This window comes from Dendrobates tinctorius, unplaced genomic scaffold (genome assembly GCF_039654945.1).
Source record: "Dendrobates tinctorius isolate UK_male_01 unplaced genomic scaffold, ASM3965494v1 ptg000121l, whole genome shotgun sequence".
Classification (NCBI taxonomy): domain Eukaryota; kingdom Metazoa; phylum Chordata; class Amphibia; order Anura; family Dendrobatidae; genus Dendrobates; species Dendrobates tinctorius.
The window spans coordinates 4,659,600-4,684,485 of NW_027361789.1; the positions used below are offsets into that span (position 1 = coordinate 4,659,600).

At 42.2% G+C, this 24,886-nt stretch overlaps 1 protein-coding gene and 1 long non-coding RNA gene across 10 annotated transcripts in view; one reads left to right on the forward strand and one right to left on the reverse strand.

The window, feature by feature from the left end:
* Window positions 1–24,886, reverse strand: part of GABRG3 (gamma-aminobutyric acid type A receptor subunit gamma3) — a 1,013,315-nt gene that overhangs the window by 733,707 nt on the left and 254,722 nt on the right. The gene's annotated exons all lie outside the window — the stretch shown is intronic.
* Window positions 11,427–24,886, forward strand: part of LOC141046835 (uncharacterized) — a 164,743-nt gene continuing 151,283 nt past the window's right edge. For all 4 annotated transcript variants that reach the window (XR_012219669.1, XR_012219670.1, XR_012219671.1 and 1 more), the window contains exon 1: window positions 11,427–11,621. This is a non-coding gene — a long non-coding RNA (uncharacterized lncRNA). The remainder of the gene's footprint in view (window positions 11,622–24,886) is intronic.

Genomic DNA, 24,886 nt, shown 5'->3' on the forward strand with positions numbered 1-24,886 from the left:
CCTCCGTAGATGTGGGGGAAAGAGGAAAATTGACAAGAGATGTCTTTGAAAGTTGGTGTGAATGGTGGAAGAAACACCATATAAAACATCCAAGGACCTGAAGGCCAATCTAGAACAGTCTTGGGTTATGGTTTCAACAAGCACCATATGCTGCACACTAAACCAAGCAGAGCTTTATGGGGAAGGTCAAGGAAGAAGCAATTGCTGAAGAAAAAAATTAAAAGGAATGACTGATCTTTGCCAAAGAGTAACCTGATAAACCACAATCAATAACACTCTACCAACAGTTATGCATGGTGGAGGATCCGTAAAGCTGTGGGGTTGCTTTGCTGTGTTTGGTACTGGAGGCCTTGACAGTATCACAGGTATCATGAAATTAGAGAATTGTTCTTCCCAGTGTAAGAAAACTTGGTTTAAGTCGAAGATCATGGGCCCTCCAGCAAGACACTGACCCAAAGCACACATCCAAAAGTACACAGGAATGATTGAAAAAGAAAAAAATGGACTGTTTTAAAATGGTGAGCAATGGTTCCTGATCTCAATCCCATTGAAAATTTTTGATCTGAGCTGAAATCTGCCATTGGGAAAAAGAGTCCTGCAAACATTCAAATCTTAAACAAACTGCAAAGGAAGAGTGGGGGAAAATATCAGCTGAGAAGTGCAAGAAGCTCATAGATGACTACAAAAATGTGTGAAGGCTGTCATCAATGCTAAAGGGTGTGCAACTAAGTATTAATTAGGGATGCCTTTATTGCTGCACATGCTATTCATTCTGTTTCTTGTTTGAAATTGCAACATGTAAGATGAAAAACAATGTTTTATGGTTGTATTACTTTGGACCACTAATTAAAAATCCTGATGATATAAATTTGGTTTGTTTCCATTTATTTCTGAAGATATTGTACAGTCTATGAAAAAAATGAAGGGGTGCCAATAATGGTGAGCAGCATTGTGTAAGGTCAAGGAGAAAGTTAAGCAATTTAACCCACATGAAAAAATGCAGGAACGGGACACAGCCTGCCTATTCAGATTGCTAATTAGTGTGGCTTCATCAGGGTTTGTCAAACACAAAGTCACTCATCTTATATACAGTACATAATTACAATACAAACATCTTTTTATAATTTTGTTTAACAAAAATATCTTTGAAGTTCTCTGCCACATGCTGCAGTAAAACTGTATTATACTTCCAGTTCAGAAAGTAATTGTTCACATCTCTCCATTGCTCCTGTTTTCCACTGAAACGTATAACAGCTGATTGGTTGGGTGGCAGGTGTTAGACCACCATAAATCCCATATTGATGACCTAGCATATGAATAGGTCAGCGATATGCCATGGCAAGATTCTCGAAAGCTGACATAGAATGTAATTCACTTGACAACACTCATTTCAAATACTTGAAAAGTTGAAGTTGAATAGTTTAAAATTTTCATTCTTTGTTCCATTGCAGCCATTTGGTAAATTCAAAAATGTTCATTTTTTTCTCATTAATGTACACTCTGCACCCCATCTTGACTGAAAAAAACAGATTTAGAAATTTTTGCAAACTTATTAAAAAAGGAAAACTGAAATATCACATGGTCATAAGTATTCAGACCCTTCGCTCAGACCCTCATATTTTAGTTACATGCTGTCCATGTCCTTGCGATCCTCCTTGAGATGGTTCTACTCCTTCATTGGAGTCCACCTGTATTTAATTAAACTGATAGGACTGGATTTGTAAAGGCACACACCTGTCTATACAAGACCTCACAGCTCAAAGTGCATGTCAGAACAAATGAGAATCATAAAGGTCAAAGAAATTGGCCAAGGAGCTCAGAGACAGAATTGTAGAAAGGCACACATCTGGCCAAGGTTACAAAAAGAATTGCCGTAGGGAGATGGGAGAAAGTTCCACAAATTCAACTATCACTGCAGCCCTCCACCAGTTGGACCTTAGTGGCAGAGTGGTCTGATGGAAGCCTCTCCTCAGTGCCAGACATAAGAAAGCCCGCATAGAGTTTACTAAAAAAAAAAAAACACATGAACGACTCCCAGGCTGTGAGAAATGAGATCTGGTCTGATAAGACAAAGATAGAACTTTTTGATGATAATTCTAAGTTTTATGTGTGGAGAAAACCAGGCACTGCTCATCACCTGCTCAATACAATCCCAACAGTGAAACATGGTGGTGGAAGCATCATGCTGTAGGGGTGCTTTTCAGCTGGAGGTAAATAACAACTGCTTGCAATTGAAGGAAACATGAATGCAGCCAATTACAGAGATATCCTGGATGAAAAACTCTTCCAGAGTGCTCTGGACCTCAGACTTGGCCAAAGGTTCACATTCCAACAAGACAATGACCCTAAGAACACAGCTAAAATAACAAAGTAGTGGCTTCAGAACAAATCTGTGACCATCCTTGAATGGCCCAGTCAGAGCCCTGACCTAAACCCAATTGAGCAGCTCTGGAGAGACCTGAAAATGGCTGTCCACCAATGTTCATCATCCAACCTGACGGAACTGGAGAGTAGGAATGGCAAAAGATCCCCAAATCCAGGTGTGAAAAACTTGTTGCATCATTCCCAAGAAGACTCATAGCTGTACTAGCTCAAAAGGGTGCTTCTACTCAATACTAAGCAAAGGGTGTTAGGCATCAGGATTCTCCCACTGCACAGGATAGATACCAAGCATTGCCTGGTGCTGTGATCTCCCATTCTGGCCCAGCCATTGCCAGTGCTGCTCAACACAGACATCGGTCCCAGCATCTTGCGTGGTATTTGTTTGGCTACTGCTGGCTCTCCAGCCAAGTGTATGGTAACCAGCGATAAGCAGGTGCAGCCTGACACTTGGGAGCCTAAGTCCAGCATTCATCCTACTAAACATGTCCGCCAGGTGGCATCTGCTCATTGGTGGTCGGGCGTTGGCAGCTCCGGTGTGGTGGCAGCTCCAGAATGGCCGGCGGGTGATGTCTTGGCCGACTGGGCGTGAGCATTTGGGGTGGAGCCTAGTGTATAAAAGGCTTCCAGCGGCGCACACGGGTGCACTAGTATCACTTCTGTGTGGTGTGAGTGGATACTCTACCACTCTGCTTGCATGTGTCATGCCATACTGTGAGACTACAGTCCTAGGCAGGTAGGGTTAGGGTAATTAGGTAACTTCTCCTTGGCTTAGCATCTGTTTCCTTCTTGTGTGTGGTTAGCGCAGTTGAGTTACAGAGCAAGTCCAACCCTCAAGCTATATCTCTCTGGGAAAGTGACAGTGTCCTGCGCCTAGCGTCACATTAATTCTTTCCTTGGCTTAGCATCTGTCTCGTTCTTGTTTGCAGTTAGCACAGTTGAGTCACAGAGCAAGTCCAACTAATGTGTTACTTCCCCTGTGATGTTTAACAGGATTTAGTGCACTGTTTATTTTCTGCAGTACCACTCTGTGCAGATACTGAGCTGGGTACTCTGAGTTCTGTTCACACTGTGTGACGTTGAACACAGTGGGTTTAAAGTGATCACTCGCTGTTGTTCCGCCACTGCACACTAGCAGCAGTTATTCATCTCTGCACAGTGGACCTGCGATTGCACTTTATTATTTATTTTTATCCAGTGCAATCCGCTGACCCTAACAGTATACTAGCGCTAGGGTCTGGCTAGTAATGGCAGATGAGCATTGACTCCAGCGGTACATCCAGCATCTGGAGGGCAGGTTGTCCGCTCTTGAGCGGGCAACTTCATCTGTGGATTTTTCACAGCAGCGGCACAAGCAGCCAGCGGAGCCACCACCATGGTTTTGGTTTCAAATCCTGCATTGACTTTTTCTCATATTTCTTGCTGCCCGATAAGTTTTTGAGGGACAGCAAGGCTTGCAGGGGATTTGTGAACCAGTGCTCAATTCAGCTTGAGCCACTCGCCTTATGTTTCCCATCCTACTGGGCCAAGGTGGGATTTGTGGTGTCACTGTTGATTGACAGGGCGCTGGAGTGGGCTATGCCGCTATGGGAGCATAAAGGCCAGGTGAGCCAGAGCGCCTTGCAATTTCAGGGTGCTCTGAACCAAGTCTTTTTCGACCTCGGGTTACCCATGATGCCACACTCCAACTCTTGGCATTAACCCAGGGCTCATCCGCGGCTAGCCAGTTTGCCATCCAATTCTGGACTTTAGCCTCTGAGTTGGAGTGGTCAGATAAGATCTTGATCCCTGTATTCTGGAGGGGTCTTGATGAACATGTCAAGGATGCTTTGGCCACTTGGGAGATTCCATATACACTGGAGGACTTAAAATCCCTTTCCGCTCGCATCGGTCTTCGACACGCTGAACAAATAGAGCAAGTCCAGTGTAGACAAAGGATTCGGTTAGCTCCAAACTTTCCCAATCCTTGGGAATCTCCAGCTCAGACAAGTGAGCTGATTGAGTCCATGGAGGAGTCTCGGGCAAAATCTCACTCTGTACATCCACAGCCGACCTGCTTTGTTTGTTGGCAGACAGGTCATTACGCCAATAAGTGTCCCAAGCATCAAAAGAAGAATGGGGAGTTGCGTACCTGTTTTGATTATAGGGGTTTGAAAGCCATCACTATCAAAAATAAATACCCTCTGCCGTTAATCTCTGAGCTCTTTGATAGGCTGCGGGGTGCTAGGGTATTTACCAAGTTAGACTTGGGTGGGACCTATAATATAATTCGTATTTGTGAAGGCGACAAATGGAAAACCACCTTTAATACCCAGGACGGACATTATGAGTACTTAGTAATGCCATTCGGTCTCTGTAATGCCCCCGCAGTCTTTCAGGACTTTGTAAATGACATCTGTCAGAAGTTGTCCACATCTGTAGTAGTATACCTGGATAATATACTTATCTATTCTCCAGATCTTGACACTCACCATAGAGATGTGAGTAGAGTCTTTGAACTCTTGCGCCCCAATTCTCTCCACACCAAACTGGAGAAGTGCATGTTTGAGCAGGAGCCTCTACCATTTCTTGGGTATATTGTATCAGCCAAGGGTTTGGCTATGGACCCTGCCTAGCTGGAGGCTGTGATGAACTGCCAGGAGTCTCATTCCCTTAAAGCGGTGCAGCGTTTTATGGGATTTATCAATTATTACCACCAATTCATTCTCCACGTCTCTACCCTAGCAGCTCCCTTGGCAGCCATCACCAAGTATGGAGCTAAATCCAGGCAGTGGTCTGAGGAGGTTTCCAAGGCCTTTACCTCCCTGAAGGCCCATTTTGCTAAGGCGCCAGTTCTACATTGGCACGATGAGGACAAGCCTTTCATCCTGGAGGTGGATGCCTCTTCCGTTGGTGCTAGAGCAGTGCTGTATCCGAAGGATGCTCAAGGTTGGAAACATCCTTGATTTTTCTTCTCCAAAACCTTCTCACCAGCAGAGAGGAATTACTCCATTGGGGACCGGGAATTGCTGGCCATGAAATTGGCCTTCTTGGAGTGGAGACACCTCCTGGAGAGAGCTCAGCATTCCTTTTAGGTTTTCACGGACCACAAGAATCTCCTTTACCTTAAGACAGCCCAACAATGAAATTCTCATGAGGCCAGGTGGTCCTTATATTTTTCCAGGTTTAATTCACCATTTATTTTCTGTCTGGAGAGAAGAATTTACATGCTGTTGCTCTGTCCCATTCAGTAGTTTTGTCCGAAGAAGGGGATGAGCCACGTCTTATAATCCTTTCGGAGAGTCTTCGAACGGTGGCACCAGTGTCGCTAGGGCAGGTACCTCCAGGCAAATCTTATGTTCCACCTGATCTACAGCTGGAGGTTCTCTTGTGGACACACACTTCAAAATTGAGTGGGCATTTTGGCATTAAGAGGACCACTGAGCTTGTGGTGTTACTGGTGGCCTTGGATGGTTCGAGATGTGAAGAATTATGTGCAAGCCTGTGTCTCATGTGCCAGGAATCGGCCTTCCAGGCAGAGACCGCGGGCTTGCTCTATCCCTTGCTGGTGGCAGATAGGCCCTGGGTGATGTTCAGGATGGACTATGTAGTGGACCTGCCTAAATCCCGCAATATTAGAGTTATCTGGGTCGTTACTGACCATTTTTCCAAAATGGTGCATCTGGCTCCTCTCCCACGCATACCATCTGCATGGGCTTTGGTGGTTCTATTCATCAAGCACATTTTCTGCCTTCATGAGATGCCTGACAAGATTGTCAGTGACTAGGGTTCCCAGTTCGCATCTCATTTCTGGAGGGAGCTTTGTCTCCTGATCAGTATAGATCAAGTGTCCTCAGCATACTAACCTGAGACGAATGGGCTGGTAGAGAGGACCAATCAGATTCTGGTCACATATCTTCGGCACTTTGACAACTGGGCGTCCGTTCTGCCATGGGTGGAGTTTGCATTAAATAATGCCATCGCGACACCACAGGGCAGACTGCTTTTCTCCTAAACTATGGTCAGCATCTGCGTGTTCCTGTGCCTATACCCATCTCAACTTACAACCAGAGAGTGGTGAACTGGGCAGTGGAGGATTGAGATATCTGGGACCGCACACAGGAGGCAATTAAAGTGTCTAAGGAGAGAATGAGGGTCACTGCCGACACACATCGTCGCCCCACTCATCTTTGCTCGTAACATCAGGCTGCATGTAGAGTTCACTAAATTTGCTCCCTGCTGTCTAGGTCCTTTCAAGGTTCTTGAGCAGGTGAATCCTGTAGTCTATAGCCTCAGCCTTCCACCGCATTTGAACATCACTGACACTTTTCATGCATCTCTGTAAAAGCCTTTGTTTATGACCCACTTTTCTGGGACTCCTGCACGGAATTCAGATACGTCTTCAGACGATCTAGAGGTCAACGCTATTGTTGGGTCTAAGGTGGTGCGTGACAAAAACATTTTTTGGGTGACAGGAATGGTAATGGACCAGAGGATAGAACCTGGGAACCTATTGAGTACATTCATGCCCCTCAGCTTATTGCGACCTTCGAGCGTGGTTAACATTGCCAGGGGTGCTAGTGGGGGTGTAATGTTAAGCGTTGGGATTTTCCGCATCGCGGAATAGATCCCGAGCATTGCCTGGTGCTGTGGTCTCTTACTTTGGCCTGGCCACTGCTATTGCTGCTCAGCACAAACATCACTCCCAGCGTCTTGCTCAGGCTCGTGGTATTCATTTGGTTACTGCTGGCTCTCCAGTCAAGTGTATGGTAACCAGCAATATGCAGGTGTAGCCTGACACTTGGGAGCCTAAGTCCAGAGTTCACCCTACTGAGCATGTCCGTGAGGTGGCAACTGCTCATTGGTGGTTGAATGTTGGCTGCTCCGGTGAGGTGGCAGCTCTGGATTGGTCAGAGAGCAATGCCTGGGCTGACTAGGTGTGAGCATTTGGGGTGGAGCCTAGTGTATAGAAGGCTTCCAGCAGCGCACATGAGTGCGCTAGTATCACTTATGTGTGGTGTATGTGAGTGGATATTCTACCACTCTGTGCAGTAACTGAGCTAGCTACTCTTAGTTTTGTTCACACTGTGTGACATTGAGCAAAGTGTGTTTAAGGTGATCGCTCGCTGTTTTTCCGCATTTGCACACTAGCAGCAGTTATTCATCTCTGCACGGTGGACCACGGGTTACGATTGCACTTTATTATTTATTCTTATTCAGTGGAATCCACCGACACTTACAGTTCCTGAATACTGTAATATTTCAGTGATACTGTGATATTTCAGTTTTTCTTTTATAACAAATTTGCAAAAATTCCTACAATTAAGTTTTTTTCAGTCAAGATGGGGTGTAGGGTGTACATTAATGAGAAAAAAATGAACTTTTTTGAACTTACCAAATGGCTGCAATTGAACAAAGAGTGAAAACTGTAAAGGGTTCTGAATACTTTCCGTACCTACTGTATATGTTTAAAGCTGTTGACGGATGTCTCCAGGAGCACTCAAAAACATGGCCATACAACTAAAACAACAGTGTATGCACTTTTTTGGGCCAACAGCTATTTAGTTCAATGCACTTATTTATGTTTTCAATTGACCTATGATGGTCATGTAAAAAATGATAAAAGTGTCTTTAATGAATCCTAACAATGTAATTCAATGACTGCCACTATTGTCTACCTCAAAGTCTACCTCACAGAATCGTGCACACCCCCACAATAAAGCTGCCTGTTTCAGTTGATGACCTTTGGGATATGCTTTTCTTGTCTCTCACTTTTTGATCAAAGACCTGAATAGGTATTATTCTTTTTAATCTTTAAAAAAAGACAAATTTCATTTCATTAGTTTACTGGGATTATGTGATGAGTATTTGTCATTTATTTTTTATATTGTCTTATCAATATGATGATTATTTGATTGGACATAGTTCATCATGATTAAATGATGAGTACTCCACATATTTATATGGGACACAGTTTATATACTACTCACCATGGGACAAATAGCACAAAAATCATTCTTATCATTGTATTGGGTAACAGGGCCTGTATTACAGAGTGCCAAAACTTTGGTGTAAAGTTTTTGTCATGCCAAAACTTTCTGGAATTCTATGTTATCTATGTTGGAGCATCTGTGCGAGCCATGTAAATCGTTGATTGACTATATCATTCTGCAGCCAATCTGGAGTGTGGGTTACTTTAAGTTCCGCCACTGGCAACTGATGAAGGATGTGTGTTGCTTACTGAAGTGTTAAAAAGAGGCAACAACATTTGTCAGCAAGGACAACTGTGGAATAAACAATGTTATTAACCTCGTAATTTTCATTATTGCTCTGTGTAAGTTGAGGACCCACAAGGTCCATGTTACATTCTGAAAGATGTGGAGAATCAGGACAGGAAAGAAGAGTGGGATAAAGAACAGGTGGATGTGTAGGGGGACAGTGAGTCGACAAAGGTAGAAAATGAGGCTGACATTGAGAGTTAAAATGACTTTGGCGATGCTGTCCCTGACAACCAATGGTCACAGCAGGATGATGAAAGAGAACCAACAGAACCCTTTTTCATGCTGTTGAGCATGACACGATGTATTCTGTAATGTTTGTGGAAAGCTTTATTACTAATAAGATAAGGGATTACTATTGGAAAGTCAAGATTTTAGTACCTCACTATAGAAATAAAATAAGAGAATTTTTATGGCATCTGAAAGGGAGTTCAAATTAGCTTATAACCAGAACAAAATGTTACCTGTTAAAGCTTTTTCCAAGCAGATGCCTGCCAATTACATAACTGACCAGAATCTCTTCATTCCCCAAAAACCCAACAGTGACCTGCCAAGGCCTACGTCGGTACTCCAAAAGTAGCCAGGGCAGCAGGAGTAACATCAACATCTGCAGCATATTTTACATAATGGAATAGATTTATATCTCAATTTCTGCCACAAATTTGTGCAGACATAAAGGCAAATAATAAATGAATCAATAAAACCAATCATTTTTTAATAAATTTCATAAAATTCTTTTTTTACAAGGAAATTTCTAAAAAAGGGAGTACAAATGTAATGATAGATGCTCACAGAATTAAGCTTTATGCAACATAAACACAGAATGTTTTTTTCTTTTCTTTTTTAATTTTTTACATACAAATAATCTCCAAATAGTGTTTATTTCTTAAGCATAAATTCATAAGCTATATTTATATAAACTTCTGTCTAAATATTTTTAGGGAAAGGCCCAATAGTTCTAAAAGCAGAAGAAACACATCTTTGATTAAATAGTGTGAAATACACACTGCTGAAGGTAAATAACAATTGGGTTTAACTCCCTATACTATGTGTATACCATGATAATCAAAGACAAGGCTAACTAATCCTTAATGGAGTAATCACAATGCATAAATGCTCAGATAGTAGCGACTTTTGTTCTCAATGTTTCTCTGATTAATTACAAATACTTATAAACAAAAATGCATAAGCTTACTTGATTGTGTAAATATGTATCTAATTGTTGTAACAAAGGAACAACCTAACTGTGTGTGCGGCAAAGAAAATTTCTCCTTAATGTGAATATATCCAATGCCTAGTGCAGAGAACTACAGGTTAATCATGTGTCCTGCTTAATATGCCAGCTATACTGATTCAATTTGAAATAAGCTATTCCTGCATGATGTAACAATGCAATCCTGTTTGCAATTATACAACAACTTACATGTATAAAACTTCTGCGGCTCTCTCATACACGTGTCTGGTTACCCCGACAGCGCCGTTTCGCCATACTGGCTTCCTCAATAGGGGGCGTATATGTGTACTGAACACATGTCCATCTATAAATAGCACTAGTTGCAGCAACAGCCCATGTCAGTACACCTGGCTTGTAATTGCGCATGCATAATTACCAAGGACTTACCATATGAAAAAAAGGGGGTTTCCTAAGTTACTGCTCATGGGACCCAAGCGTGATTCGCTATAAGTCCCTTCATTGAGCAGACTTGGAAGCCCTGGATCGTCCTGAACTGTGCATGCGCTACCCAGGTGCTGCAACCTAACTATATAGGGCAAGGAAATTTATAAATAAACAAGTGCGGTGCAAAAAAAATCCCGAATATATGATCTTACAAAAATAATAAAAACAAACAATAATATCAATATAACCATAATAAAAAATATTTATACAGTTACAAACTGACACAATATCACCAATATTTTAACTAAATAAATATAAAATAAATAATATTCAGTGCAAAAACTATTAACGGTGAAAAAGAAAAAAAGAAAAAAAAAATTTTTTATAATTTTTTTGTATTGCACAAAGTGTATTGCACCTTATCCCTCAATATATCAAACAAACACCATATATATTTATATAACAAAAACTTTTTGTTCATTTATATAGCAAGGAATAGTTTACAGTACATGTGAATTTATCAAGTGATGGTGTCGGAACATCTTTACATATATCCTGTGAAGTGGTTTTTCATCATGTGGAAAAGAAAGAAGATTTTACAGTGAATTTTCATGATCATAAAAGGGAAAAAAAAATTTTTTGTAATAGATTTTTATAATCACTATTGTAAGTGTATAATTCTTTATGAATTTATTATAGCACATTATTTCTGTAATATAAATATATACGGTATTTGTTTGATATATTGAGGGATAAGGTGCAATACACTTTGTGCAATACAAAAAAATTATAAAAAATTTTTTTTTTTTTTTCTTTTTCACCGTTAATAGTTTTTGCACTGAATATTATTTATTTTGTATTTATTTAGTTAAAACATTGGTGATATTGTGTCAGTTTGTTACTGTATAAATATTTTTTATTATGGTTATATTGATATTATTGTTTGTTTTTATTATTTTTGTAAGATCATATATTCGGGATTTTTTTTGCACCGCACTTGTTTATTTATAAATTTCCTTGCCCTATATAGTTAGGTTGCAGCACCTGGGTAGCGCATGCACAGTTCAGGACAATCCAGGGCTTCCAAGTCTGCTCAATGAAGGGACTTATAGCGAACCATGCTTGGGTCCCATGAGCAGTAACTTAGGAAACCCCCTTTTTTTCATATGGTAAGTCCTTGGTAATTATGCATGCGCAATTACAAGCCAGGTGGACTGACATGGGCTGTTGCTGCAACTAGTGCTATTTATAGATGGACATGTGTTCAGTACACATATACGCCCCCTATTGAGGAAGCCAGTATGGCGAAACGGCGCTGTCGGGGTAACCAGACACGTGTATGAGAGAGCCGCAGAAGTTTTATACATGTAAGTTGTTGTATAATTGCAAACAGGATTGCATTGTTACATCATGCAGGAATAGCTTATTTCAAATTGAATCAGTATAGCTGGCATATTAAGCAGGACACATGATTAACCTGTAGTTCTCTGCACTAGGCATTGGATATATTCACATTAAGGAGAAATTTTCTTTGCCGCACACACAGTTAGGTTGTTCCTTTGTTACAACAATTAGATACATATTTACACAATCAAGTAAGCTTATGCAGTTTTGTTTATAAGTATTTGTAATTAATCAGAGAAACATTGAGAACAAAAGTCGCTACTATCTGAGCATTTATGCATTGTGATTACTCCATTAAGGATTAGTTAGCCTTGTCTTTGATTATCATGGTATACACATAGTATAGGGAGTTAAACCCAATTGTTATTTACCTTCAGCAGTGTGTATTTCACACTATTTAATCAAAGATGTGTTTCTTCTGCTTTTAGAACTATTGGGCCTTTCCCTAAAAATATTTAGACAGAAGTTTATATAAATATAGCTTATGAATTTATGCTTAAGAAATAAACACTATTTGGAGATTATTTGTATGTAAAAAATTAAAAAAGAAAAGAAAAAAACATTCTGTGATTATGTTGCATAAAGCTTAATTCTGTGAGCATCTATCATTACATTTGTACTCCCTTTTTTAGAAATTTCCTTGTAAAAAAAAAGAATTTTATGAAATTTATTAATAAATGATTGGTTTTATTGATTCATTTATTTTTTGCCTATTTGCCTTTGTTATGTCTGCACAAATTTGTGGCAGAAATTGAGATATAATATGCTGAATTGAGGTGGCTATTAGTTTTGGACTATTTTGTTATGTATAATGGAATAGATGTTTGATATGTCACTGCACCAACGTCATGCCCTTCAGCAAAACAGATGCACTGACTGAATAGCCATGTTCAGTCATACCTAGGCTGTATCCTTTCTCAGGAAAATATCCTGAGCCTCAATCCCATGGACTTCTAGATCGGCAGATTGGTCTAGCAGCAAGAATTGGTCTTCTTTGCTATTGTTGTACTCTCATGCATTCAGTTGACTGTCAGAGAAAGTATGCAACAAAACAGGTGGCTTTGTTACAGCCAAGTTGACCAGGTCATGGGTTACAAGTGTGTGAAACCTAACCTTGTTCAAAATGAATCAAGCATGGATGAGTGTCAACTGCTAAATAACCTATAACTAATGCCAATGATTAGAACGAACGCACCATTTAGCTGTCTGACTTTCTGTTTTCTGTTTTTTTACATGGTTCTGTTGCTATCTGTACAGATGGCCCACATTCAGGCAGGCTTCTATTTTTTTTTTTTTTTGTCCATTCTGATGTCTACATAGTACTCATGTTGCATGGGCTCCTGTTTCTGGCCCAAACATCATCCTACATGCCAAATTACATTTTTCTACTGAGCGGCTTCTGCCCTTACCACAGCGATTGCACAGACACACCTGTCACACAACTCCTGGATGCCCACTGTGTTTTATAGTCCTATTCTGTACTGATGCTGTCACTACTGCAGTTACAGACCATATGCTGCCAAATATCTTTGTCTGACTCATCATAGTTTTATAACTTCTGCACTAGACGACCACGCATAGTCATGTAATGCTCATTCAAACTAACCTGTGTCAAATAAGAGGGTTAGGCAACATTAAAATGACACCTGAAACCATATATAAAGGGGAAACGTTGACTGAACATTTGCATTGTGTCTCTGTGCATGCCACACTAAGCATGGAGAACAGAAAGAGAAGAAGAGATCTGTCTAAGAACGTAAGAACTAAAATTGTTGCAAAATATCAATAATCTCAAGGATACAAGTTCATCTCTAGAGATCTTGATTTTCCTTTGTCAGTGGTGTGTAACATAGTCAAGAAGATTACAAACCATGTCCATGTACCTAATCTCCCTGGACATGGATGGCAGAGAAAAATTGATGAAAGGTTTCAACTTAGGATGGTTTGAATGGTGGATAAGCAGCCCCAATCAAGTTCCAAATAAATTGTAGGTCTGGATATTTGGAAACTCTTGGAGATGAGTTGATAAAAGGGCTTGGGATTCCTTTAAAGGGGTTGTGAAGAAATTTCTAGGTAGCAAGAAAGATCCAAAATTTAAGTCCATCGTGAAGAACATGCTGAAACGTTTCAAAGGCTTGGGTTGTCAAATGAATTTGAAGTTACATTTTTTACATTCCCATTTGGACTATGTTCCTGAAATCCTTGGTGCTGTTAATGAAGAGCAAGGAGAATGAATTCATCAGGATATCAAGGAAATGGAACGATGACACCATGGTAGATGGAACATGAACAATGTGGGGTACTACTGCTGGATGCTTCACAGAAAAGATTTGCCGGCCTGCTATAAGAAAAAAATTATCAAGAGAAGCTTTGAAGAGGAAGGGAAAATGAATGTTCAAGAAATGTTTATGTTATATTATGTACATTTTTAGCTACAATAAAGATTTTTCTTGTTCATCTCGCTTGAACGTAATTACACGCATGTTTTGTGCAAAATCATTTTGTGATGGTTAACCCCTTAGTGACATAGTCAATTTACAGCTTAATGACCAGGCCAATTTCTACAATTCTGACCACTGTCACTTTATGAGGTTATAACTCTGGGATGCTTTAACGGATCCTGCTGATTCTGAGAATGTTTTTTCTTGACATATTTTAAGTCATGTTAGTGGTAACATTTCTTCAATATGACTTGCCTTTATTTATGAAAAAAACGGAAATATGGCAAAAATTTTAAAAATTTAGCAATTTTCAAACTTTTAATCTTTATGCCCTTAAATCAGAGATATGTCACAAAAAATACTTAATAAATAACATTTCACACATGTCTGCTTTACATCAGCACAATTTTGGAACCAAACTTTTTTTTATTAGGAAGTTATAAGGGTTAAAATTTGACCAGCGATTTCTAATTTTTACAACAAAATTTACAAAACCATTCTTTTTGGGACCAAATCACATTTGAAGTCACTTTGAGAGGTCAATATGACACAAAATACCCAAAAGTGACACCATTCTAAAAACTGCACCTTTGAGCTCAAAACCACAAGAAGTTTATTAACCCTTTATGTGATTCACAGAAACAGAAGCAATGTGGAAGGATAAAATTAATATTTAACTTTTTTACAAGCATTTTAATTCAGAACCAATTTTTTTATTTTCACAAGTTTACAAAGAGAAAATGAAGCACAAAGTTTGTTTTGCAATTTCTCCTGAATACGCCAATACCCCGTATGTGGGGGTAAACCACTGTTTGCACGCACGGCAGGGCTTGAAACGGAAGGAGCTCCATTTGACTTTTTCAATGCAGAATTGGTTGGAATTGAGATCGGATGCCATGTTGCATTTGGAGAGCCCCTGATGTGCCTAAACAGTGAAAACCCTCCATAAGTGACACCATTTTGAAAACTATTCCCCTTAAGGAACTTATCTAGATGTGTGGTGAGCACTTTGAACCTCCAAGTGCTTCACAGAAGTTTATAACGCAGAGCCGTGAAAAATAAAAAATGATTTTTTTAGCCCATTTTTTATTTTCCCAAGGGTAACAGGAGAAATTGGACCACAAACATTGTGCAATTTGTCCTGAGTACGCTGATACCCCATATGTGGGGGGAAGCACTGTTTGGGCTCATGGAAGACCTCAGAAGAGCGCTATTTTGGAATGCAGACTTTGATGGAATCTTCTGCAGGCGTCATGTTGCGTTTGCAGAGCCCCTGATGTGCCTAAACAGTAGAAACCCCCCACAAGTGAACCAATTTTGGAAACTAGACCCCCGAAGGGGCTTATCTAGATGTATGGTGAGCACTTGGAAACCCCAAGTGCTTCACAGAAGTTTATAACGCAGAGCCGTGAAAATAAAAAATATTTTTTTTTCCACAAGTGATTTTTTTTTTTTTTTTTTTTTTTTTTTAGCCCCCAATTTTTTTTATTTTCCCAAGGGTAACAGGGGAAATTAGACCACTAAAGTTGGTGTGCAATTTCTCCTGAGTACGCTGATGCCCCATATGTTGGGGTAAACCACTGTTTGGGCACACATCTGGGCTTGGAAGTGAGGGAGCATCATTTGACTTTGAATGCAAAATTGGCTGGAATCCATGGTGGCGCCATGTCGCATTTGGAGACCCCCTGATGTGCCTAAATAGTGGAAACCCCTCAATTTTAGCTCCAACTCTAACCCCAACACCCCTAACCATAATCCCAATCCTAGCCCTTATTCCAACCCTATCTCTAATTCTAACCCTAACACTAATTCCAACCCTAATTCTAACCCTAACCCTAACCTTAACACTAGGACTACTGGACTCGTGACCCTGACTAGAACTACTGAATGTAGTCATTCTGACAACTGACTTGTTTTTGTTAATTTTTAGAGTTTCATTTGTGGTTATTTATTAATAATTATATTTTTTTTAATGTATTATTATTGTGAGATCCAACAGTAATGCTTTGAAATGTTTTCTTCCTGATTTTTCATATTTTTGTACAGGAAATAACAAAAGTAAACTAAGTAAAGCAATAATAATAGACGTTTTACAATCACTTATTATTAAAGTGCCCACATATAAACAACAACTCAAGAACAACAAGCAGAGAAAATGACTACTAGGTCAGTCAGTGCTTCTTCTCCTCAGTACCTGAAGAAGGCCATTGGGTCGATACCGGTTGTACTTCATAATAACATTTTATTGAGATTCAGCTCCAATTCTACATTTTCCTTCTCCTCCTAAAAAGTACGGCATAATTGACGTTCTAAACATTTGTTGATTCGCATTTCAGGCATCGTCTTTCATTTACGGCGGTACATTGCCCACACGAAGACTAACGGCAAGTCATACAATAGCCAACAGATCTATTATTTTTGCATTTTTCTTTTATCTGGCAAAATTTTTTTAGAAGCATCACATCTGAAGATGTAGCAACTTGGGACATGCCACCCTTTCCCCTAGATATAACATAAGGACCACTCAACTCTGTAACAAGCTTTTGCAAAAATGCCTTGCGTGACATTTTTTCGACATGGTTCACTGCTGAAAAATAGAAATGAAATGAAAACTAAAAGAAATAATAACTGTTCTGCCACCTTCAAACGTAGGTGGGCTGAATCAGTTGACAGACAGCTAAACTCTTTCCTAACAATTCATTGAGGTAGATGCAGGGGGTCCTTTACAACTTTTATTGCTAGGATCATTGTAAAACTACAACATAAAATAGCAGTCCTGGACATATATAAAGTATATATTCATATAACACAGCATACAATGAGAATCACCAGTAACATATCCCTGCTGTTCTGTTCGCTACCACTATACAAATATAATGTTCGTTCATTTTTGACTGGACCTATAAAAGTCTTGATGTTTTAGCTAATTTATACATTTTTTTTCGCAGAATTATACTGCTTGTGAACATGGTTGATCATAAACAAAAGAAAAATGAAAAAAAAACACGTAATTTTTATCGTTTTCGCGTCATAAACCATTACAGTGCATTATTGCTATATTCATGCATATTGCCCATTTGCAGATAAACAAATATCCTTTCTAGCTGTAAACTATAACTAATAACATCAAGCTGTATGAAAATATAGTTTTTCCCCCAAAAAAATTGCTGCTTCACACTATACAGTACAAAATAATCGAATAATATGACAATAAAATGTTGTATCTGCTATATACAGTACTTGTATGAGTTTTTTGAGCTCTTATGTGTGTTCTCTTTGTCTCTTCAGCTGAGCTGAAAGTAAACTTACCATCCAGACTACTGTCTACTGCTAGGACCAGAGAAAAACAACACCCTTCTTTAGCATAAGATAAGAGCCTACAGTATTACAAACAAGCTCTTTTCAGTTCAGCATTACACAGTAATAGAACCAGGTAACACAAGGAAAATGTGAAAAGTTGACATCTGAATTGAACTACATCTATATGAACATCAGGGTAAATAAGATACAGTGAAAAAATTATGCACAAAACTTTACAGCAACATTTAGTGACAAAAGGACAGCAAAATATAGTAGGTAGTCAAAATGACTACCTTTAGTAGTTAAAGGTAAATTTTGAAAAAAACGCGCAACTTTTTCACCACAATTATTTATTGTCACCAAATTTTTTTTCACATCCTGTTTGAGGAAAAGTCACCGAGTCTCAAGCCGGAATTCCGAAAAATGTAGTCACAGAAGAGAAATAAAAAGTGCAAGTAGTCAAAATGACTATACCAGTAGTCCTAGTGTTAACCCTAATGGAAAAATGAAAATAAATATATTTTCTTTATTTCATTTTATTTCCCTAAATAAGGGGGTGATAAAGGGGGGGTATTTACTATTTTTTTTATTTTGATCACTGTGATAAACCCTATCACAGTGCTCAAAATGTACATTGAATGAATGAATGGAATCTGCCAGCCGGCAGTTTTGGCTGGTGCACTGCACATGTGTCCTCCATTTTCTTCCTGGAAGAAGATGGCGGCGCCCACCGGAGGGTGCAGAATGGCCCGAGGACCAGAGGTACCAGGGGATCGGGAACCCTATTTCTCTCTCTGATGTGCGATCACATCAGAGATGAGAGAAAGTAAATGCAAAATCTTGCCTTTTTTGCGTTCGCCGTTATGCGGTTAATAATGGCGATCGCAAAAGCGAGGTCGGTAAACACTGACTCGAATCATGTTCTCTGGGGTCTCGGCTACCCCCGGCAGTTGAGACCCTGGAGAAAATCTGACTCTGGGGGGTGCTATACACTTTTTCCACAGCGCTCTTAATTTAGGGTGCTGTGGTTTAAGTACCCTTAACTACCACCATTAAAAGGTGTATCGGCGGCCATTAAGGGGTTAAATATAGAAGTTTTTTTTAAATCAACTAGTATTGTGAGGAAAGAGGGAGACACAAGCGTAATATAGGGTCTTATCCCACAAATAAAATAAGCAGTTTGACAAAAAACTGCTCACCTGGTAGTAGGTATTCAAAGCATGTAAAGATAAGGGCTGCTGCAGATCCACAAGTCGGTCACCGACTATCTGAAACAGAGCTCTGCAAAGGAATACATGGATTTCGTCCGCACTGCCCAAATGACGAAATTCCAGAAGGTTAATAAAGTTTGACAGTGGTTTATTCAAATAAACCACTGTCAAACTTTATTAACCTTCTGGAATTTCATCATCTGGGCAGTGCGGACGAAATCCACGTATTCCTTTGCAGAGCTCTTTTTTTTAAATCAAAGCATAAGAAAACATATGGTTTAGTCATTGGATTTCAAACAATTTTCATAAATCCAAATTTGATCTGGAGCAGTTTACAAGAGAAGAGTGATCCAAAATTCCATTTGGGAGGTGTAAAAAGCTTGCTGATAGTACTAGAAAGCAATTGATTGCATTTACTTATTCCAAACTGTGTGCAACCAAATATTAAGTGGAGGGTTCCAACAAATTTGTGTCAAATTATGTCCAATTTTCCTTTTTTCTCAGGTTTTTATTTAATCATTTTAGGATGAGGGAATTGAAGATAAACTAATCAAATTTGCAGACATTGCAAAGCTAGGCAGGATAGCTAAGGGTACCATTACACATAGCGATGCACCAGCGATCCCGACAACGATATGGATCGCTGGTGCATTGCTAAGTGGTCACTAGTGAGCTGCCACACAGGCAGATCTCACCAGCGACATCGCTGTTGTCGGTCATTACTTACCTGTCAGACGCGGCGATCCTGACGTCCTCCCGCCCGCGTCCATGCGTCGCTCATCGGCGCCACAGGAAGCCCAGCAGGAAGCGCCCGACGAGAAACGATCCAGGACCTTCTCGCGCGATCAGCAATAATCAGCGGGGGAGCGGTCGGAGGTAAGTATCACATGCAGCGATATCACTAGCAATATCGCTGCTACATCACAAAATCGGTGACTTTACAGTGATATTGCTAGCGATATCGCAGTGTATAACGGGGGCTTTACACTAGAGAAGACAGAGAAAGGATTCATAAGGATCTAGGTAAGCTTGAACAATGAGCAAGCTTATATTCTTCTTTTCCAGGCTGTTAGAAGCTATGCAGTATTGAGATATGTGGCAAATTCAAATTTTTTTGGGGAAAAATTTGTGAAGCAATGGAAGTTCAAATGCAAAACATCTGCTCACTTATAGTAATTTCTGTAAAGAGATGTTAGCTGTGAAGTGCTACTTCCTAACTTACGTTTGACGTCAATGGATAGTTAGGGACTCTGAATAGTGACCAGATTTTAGATTTAGCGCTAAGGCCGGGTTCATACTGCAATCAGGCAGTCTGTTTAAAGGTGCTAGGCATTGGATTCCTGCAGCTGCACATCAGGAATACAGAGCCATACATCCAGCGGTCTCCCATTCCTTTCCGACTGCTCAGGGACCTGCACAGCAATCTCGGTGATCCAGTCGCCCTTCTCAGACCAGCTCTCTGGGTCTGAATGTTGCTGCCACCTCTGGACCAGCAATGGTAGCGCAACCTGCTTTGCAGGAAACCACTCCAGAAGCTAAGTCCTCTCGCCGCGCTACTGGGCATGCCCATGAGATGATCTCCCAGTGGAGATCGGGGGTCACGTGCTCAGGTCCTTGTTCTGATCTGATTGGCCCATCTTAGAGGTCTGGAAGGTCCCAGAAGTGCATGACTATAAAAGGCCCGCATGGCCGAGTGGCTAGTATAGACTATACTTGCTATGTGTGAATGGTGACGGATGTATGATTCTGGTGACTGACTCATTATAAAACCCCTTCCCTCTGATATTAAACATGTGGATAGGGAATTAGAGTTATAGTCAGCACCAGTCAGTGGCAAGCCTTACGCCACAGTTCATACCGCACCGCCACACTAGCGTCCGATAGTGTGATGCCTCACAGCACTGTCGTACAGTGGCAGTAGTTACCGCCACGCTGCAGTTAGCAGCACTTACTGGCGTCCGCAGTAGCGATGCCGCACACACGGTTGGTCAAGTCGGACACCGACCTCTGCCTTTGGGCCATGTCCTGTGAACAAATATCGTGTGCGCACACCAGCTGAGACCTGTGAAGCAAACAGGCTCAGCGTTTATGCTTTATTTATACTAGCGCCAGGGTATGGCTAATAATGGCAGACATGCAGCAGCTTCAGCGGTACATTCAGCAGCTGGAGGGCAGGTTGGCTACAGTCGAGAGTGCCGCCACTGCTGTGAAGTTTACTGGCACTGCTGCTCAGGCAGTCACAGAGGCTGTCTCACGTGTGTCCACGTCCATGCCTGCACCGACAGTTACCCACCTCCCGTTGCTCGATAAATTTTCTGGCGATAGCGCCTCCTGTAGGGGTTTCATGAGCCAGTGCTCTATTCATCTTGAGTTACTGGCCGCATGTTTTCCTACAGAACGGGCTAAGGTGGGGTTCCTTGTTTCCCTTCTGTCTGGCAGGGCGTTGGAGTGGGCCATGCCACTGTGGGAACGTGGTGACCCAGAAGTTTGGACCGCTGCTCAGTTCTTAACATCTCTAAAGCAGGTCTTTTTGGGCCCATGGGTCACTCACGATACCTCTCTCCAGTTACTTGCGCTTATGCAGGGAACTCAGTCGGTCAGTCAGTATGCTGTTCGTTTCCGGACACTGTCTTCCAAGCTCAAGTGACCTGATAGAGCACTCATCCCTGTGTTCTGGAGAGGGTTGGCTGAGCATGTCAAAGATGCCTTATCCACCAGGGAGGTTCCCATCAGCCTGGAAGAGTTGATAGCGATCTTCACCCGTATAGACCTCCGTTTTACAGAGCACGGGCTGGAGTTTACTCAATCCAGACAGAAGTTTAGGTCGACTCCTGGCTTCTCTGAATTGCTGGACCCTCCTGATCTGGAGGTTTTACCTCCTGAACCCATGGACGTGTCCTGTACAGGTCCGAAACCACGGCCGGCACAGGGTCCCACTTGCTGCTACCTGTGTCGACAGTCAGACCACCTGGCTAATAGGTGTCCGCAGCGGTCGAAAAAACGTTCACCTCCGGTGGTAGTTGGTGGAGATCTACCTAATATGAAAACGTTCTCCTCCAAACCAGTATTCCGAGGGACGTTAGATAGCGGGGCTTCCTCCTGGGAGGTAGAGGTCACAATGGACTCTGGGGCTGAGGGAAACTTTATGTCCTCAGCTTTTGCCCAAAAGCACGCCATTCCACTGGTGCCAATTCCTCACCCCGTGACCGTTAGGGTGGTTAACGAATCTACCTTACGTCTCAGATTACCCACCAGACAGTACCCCTGGGGTTCTCAATCTCCCCAACTCATCCCGAGATGTTGTCCCTGCTCATCATGCCTAAAGGCATCGACCAGGTGCTTCTCGGACTCCCCTGGTTACGTTGCCATTCTCCCCATATTGAGTGGTCCTCGGGGAGTATACTGGGCTGAAGCAAGGACTTTGTGGGAAGGTGCATGGGGGCAGTGTTCAAGTAGCCTCTGTGGAGGTGCCCGCGGATCATTCCGCACCCCTCACTGGGAATCTGAAGTTCATGGCTCCTGTCGTCCTTGAACCAGTGCCGCCGAGCAAAACCTTTGTTCTGCCTCACCTGCGGTCCAAGGTTCTCAAGTGGGCACACGCATCCAGGGTGGGTGGTCACTTTGGTTACAAGCGTACCACAAAACTCCTGGCTAGCTCTTATTGGTGGCCGCACAGGGCTCAGGTCACTAAAAAATGTATTCAGGCATGCACCCCCTGGGCTTGGAGTAGATCCTCTAAACAGAGGTCAGCTGGGTTACGGTGTCCCTTGCCGGTGGCAGACCGGGCAATGGAGGTCTGCGACAGTCTGGGTCGCACCCCACATGTCACTCAAATCTCTGTAATGAGAATAAAGACGCCCGCCGACACACTTTGGCGCCCCACTCCAACTTGAGCTCCTGGCGACTTAGCAATCCCCGATGCTCTCCACATGCCTTCTCTCAGACCAATTCACATGTCCCGGTTTTTCAAGTCATCTGCCGGGGCATCAGGCTGGTCTGCGGACGAGCCTGAGGCCTACGCCTCTGTGGGTCATAAGGTGGTACGTGGCAAAAAATGTTGCCAGGAGGGGAGGGCCATGTTAAGCGTGGGATTCCTGCAGCTGCACAGCAGGAATCCAGAGCCATACTGTCACGTTTCCACCAGACTTAGGGCCTGCTGTTCCGGTCGCGGCCTCTAGGAGGCGCCGGACCGCCACTTTATCATCAGACTCAGGGACAGCTGTTCCTGCCTCGGCCACTGGACAGGGCCGTGGTTCTGTCATGTCAGGCTCAGAGCCTACTGTCCTGGCTTTAGCCTCTAGGAGGCGCCGGTCTGTCACGTCGCCGTTAAATTCTGGGTCTGCTGCTCCTGTCGCGGTCACTAGGAGGCGCCATGGCTCGCCCGGGAGTTATGGTGCTGACAGAGTAAGGGCACCTGTGCAGGCATCTGGTGGACGCAGGCTCCACCCCTCTGTCAGTCATCAAGAGGTTACTGCATCTCCATCTGGCCTGGTCCTGGGGGCGGTACTGATGACATCATCAGTCCAGGAACCTATGAGGGGTGACCTGATCCCTGAAATACCTTGGGACTGGTCTTGCAAGCCGCCGGATATATTCTTGGTTCCCCTGTGTGTTACTGTGTGAATTGCTTTCTGACTGACTGACTTTGGCCTGGACTTCTGACTCTCCTTCTGCCTAACGATTCTGTACCTCTGCTACTCTCCTGGTTTATGACTCTCGGCCTGAATCTGACTCTGCTTCTGCCTAACGATTCTGTACCTCTGCTACTCTCCTGGTTTATGACTCTCGGCCTGAATCTGACTCTGCTTCTGTCTACCGTTTTTGTACCATTGCTGCCTGACTGGTTTAGACTCGCATATCTCCACGTTTGTGTCCTGTATTGGAACACCTTTCTGGCGACCGTCCTGCTCTGGTCACTGCTCCTATTCAGACAGCGCCTCCTGGGCTCTGCTATAAATCCAGATCCCTGTATAGGGGTAAAGGGTATCAGTGTTTCTCGGGGTGTTGCCTGGCTGCAGCCCAGACCCGCAGGCGGACGTCACATTATATCCGGCCATATAAAAAAAAAACTGCTTCTTGTGTATATATCCAGCATATACAAAAGCAGTCTCCCTGAACTTTTTTTTTCTCTCCCTTCTTCTGACTGAGCTGATTTCTGGCCTAAACACCTGGTTCAGTGCACAGCCTGAAGGAGCACTTTCATCTTCCTGCACCAGTATGCTGCAGTCTGGAGCCTTCAGAGAGAGAGCTGAGCGTCAGAGATCCATACTACTGAGACATCGGCCTCTGGGCAACTCTGGCTATGGTTGCCCAGGGGCACAGGTATTGCCCGCAGATGCGGCTAAAGTTTTATTGCCTATTGCCCTTTCTTTTGGTCAGAAATCTCAGTGTGTGAACGCATATGTGGATTGTGGATCTGAAGGGAATTTTATGGATTCTTTGGTTGCTAAAAGTCTCGGTGTATCTCTATTAAGACTTAATGCCCCTATAAAAACTACGGCTATTAATGGCACATCTATTGTCCAGGAGGGGGTTAAATTTGTTACTGACAAAATCACTATGTCGGTGGGAGCATTGCATACCGAGGTTGTCATTTTTTGTGATGGATAATTTGTCTGCTGCAGTCATTTTGGGGATGCCATGGCTACGCCAGCATAATCCAGTCATCGACTGGCACCTAGGCGATGTTATACGCTGGAGTTCACACTGTCAGGAAAACTGCATGTCGCTAACAGTAAACCAAGTTAAAGTTAAACCCCTCCACATACCATTTGCCTTCAGAGATTTTGAGGATGTCTTTTCTATTGCAAAATCTGAAAAGCTACCCCCTCACAGAAAGTATGATTGCCCTATAGATCTGATTCCAGATGCCCGTCTCCCAAAAGGGAGAATATTTAATCTCTCAGGTCCAGAGCGTCAGGCTATGAACGAGTACATAGCTGATAGCTTAAAAAAGGGGTTTATTAGACCGTCCATTTCACCAGTTGGAGCTGGCTTCTTCTTTGTAGAAAAGAAAGATGGTGGTCTCAGACCCTGCATTGACTACCGGGAATTGAATGCAATCACTGTAAAGAACCAGTACCCACTTCCACTCATCCCTGATCTTTTTAATCAGCTAATGGGAGCCCGTTGGTTTACTAAACTGGACCTCCGGGGGGCATACAATCTAGTCCGCATAAGAGACGGGGATGAGTGGAAAACAGCCTTTAATACCCCTCTTGGCCACTTTGAGTACCTGGTAATGCCCTTCGGACTCAGTAACGCACCTGCCGTGTT